The sequence below is a fragment of the Elephas maximus genome, chromosome 17 (assembly GCF_024166365.1).
Source record: "Elephas maximus indicus isolate mEleMax1 chromosome 17, mEleMax1 primary haplotype, whole genome shotgun sequence".
Classification (NCBI taxonomy): Eukaryota; Metazoa; Chordata; class Mammalia; order Proboscidea; family Elephantidae; genus Elephas; species Elephas maximus.
The window spans coordinates 18,154,706-18,157,034 of NC_064835.1; the positions used below are offsets into that span (position 1 = coordinate 18,154,706).

The window sequence follows — 2,329 nt, forward strand, 5'->3', positions numbered from 1 at the left end:
TTGAAACAATATGGTTGTTTTCAATATTGATATTATTGCTTTTTCCTACATTGAATATTATTTTACCATTTTTTTTTATTATATGCTCCCTACAGAAATCTCCATTACCAGTTTTTTGGCTGGTAAGAAAGAAAGCAGGTTTGCGGATTGTTTGAGTCAATAAGTTACCTCAGACACTATGAAGGTATTCACCTCAGTGAGGCCATTTTTTGATCTTCCAGGACTAACTGGCCATCAGGACTATGAGGAACCGCACTCCAGTAACTGAGTTTCTCCTGATGGGAATCCCTCATGCAGAAGGGATGGAAAATGTGCTCTTTGTCTTATTCCTGGGCTTGTACCTTCTCACTCTGGTGGGGAACCTGCTCATTCTTCTGGCCATCCTCGCTTCCTCTAACCTCCACACCCCCATGTATTTCTTCCTGGGAAACCTGTCAGTGTTTGACATATTTTTCCCTTCAGTGAGTTCTCCCAAAATGATGCTCTGCCTAATGGGGCACAGCCACGCACCATCTCCTTCCAGGGCTGTGCAACCCAGCTCTTCTTTTACCATTTTTTGGGCTGTACTGAGTGTTTTCTGTACACTGTGATAGCCTATGACCACTTTGCAGCCATCTGCCACCCCTGTGATACACGGTCATCATGACCAATCGAGTGTGCGCCATCTTGACTCTGGGCACCTGGGTGGTGAGCTGTGTGCATACCTCTGTCCTCACATTTCTCGTCTTTAAGTTACCCTACTGTGGGCCCAATGAGGTGGACAATTTCTCCTGTGATATCCCTGTGATTCTGTCCCTAGCCTCTGCTGACACCTCTCTGGCTCAGACGGTGAGTTTCACCAATGTAGGTGTTGTTGCTGTCATGTGTTTCCTTCTTATCTTCACTTTTTATACTCACTTTATTTCAATATTGAGAATCAGCTCATCAGAAGGCAGGTGCAGAGCCTTTTCAACCTGCAGTGCCCACCTGACTTCCATCCTGCTCTTCTATGTCCCTGTGGTGCTTATTTATCTCCGGCCTGCTTCTAGCCCGTGGCTGGATTCTGTGGTTTAGGTGTTGAGTAATTTTGTTACCTCTTCCCTTAATCCTTTGATTTACACCTTGAGAAACAAGGACGTGAAGTTGGCTCTGAGAAAAGTGCTAATCCCAGGAGGATGTGCTTGTTGAGAGTAAGGTTTTATGTCACTATCTGCCTTTTCAGTGTTGACTTGTGTTTATCTGGGGCAAATAGAGTTATTCTTGTGATTGCTATGTGGGTGGGACACTCAAAACATGAAGCTGAATAAATTCTAGTGTAAATTTTGTTTTATGTAATTTTTTTTCAACAAAATCTCTCACAGTGCTTGCTACATGCCTGGCACTATTCTATGCACTTTACAAATCCTGACACATGTAATTACCACAACAATCCTATGAAGTAGATAATATAATTATCTCAGTTTTTCTGAGGAGGAAATTAAGGCACTGAAAAGCCAAGAAAATTTCCCAGAGTCACAGAGGTTAGAAAGTTGCCAAACTGGGATGAGAACCTTGGTTCTTACCCTTGTACACATGCTGCCTCTGCATTACAGAAATTGTAACATAAATACTTCTTCCAGGAACTTCTTGTCTATGTACATGAAATGTTCTCTAACTTACTAAAAAAAAAAAAAAAAAAAAATCTGTAGTTAATTAAATTTGTTCCATTTATTTCTCTCATTTTGTAGCCTATATCTTAATAGAGGGATGTTTTAGAGTCTGATATAAAGAAAAGCTCTTACATTTCAAAATCTAGATGATATCCATGTATCTACCAATATATAGTTAGCATAGAGACGATGTTCTAGAGGACTTGAATTCCTTCTGTATGAAAACTATATGAATTCTTTAATAAGGACTGCAGAATTCCATTCATTAAGTCTAGGACTAAATTTGAAGTGCAAAATCCAGACCATTTAAAAACCATATGATTTTTAATAATATAAATAAATAACTTTGAAGAAATTTAGGATACTGCAAAAATGTAAAGTGAATAAAAATCACTCATTAATCCTATCACCCAAAGATAAACATTATTAATATTTTGCCATTTTTTTCTACCTCTCTTTTCTTCAAATTTATTTTGTTGCAGTGGTTGAGAATATACACATCAAAATGTATGCCTATTCAACCATTTCTGCTTGTAGAATTCAGAGACATTGATTACATTCTTTGAGTTGTGTAACCATACTCACCCTTCTTCTCTGAGTTGTTCTTCCCTCGTTGACATAAACTCTCTGTCCTCTAAAGTTCCTATCTAATCTTTCAAGTTGCTGTTGTCACTTCTGTCCCATATAGATAGTTCTTCAAT

At 38.6% G+C, this 2,329-nt stretch overlaps 1 pseudogene; it reads left to right on the forward strand.

Moving 5' to 3' along the window:
- Positions 1 to 242: 242 nt before the first annotated feature.
- On the forward strand, positions 243 to 1,167 carry LOC126061005 (olfactory receptor 958-like; annotated as a pseudogene).
- Positions 1,168 to 2,329: the final 1,162 nt, after the last annotated feature.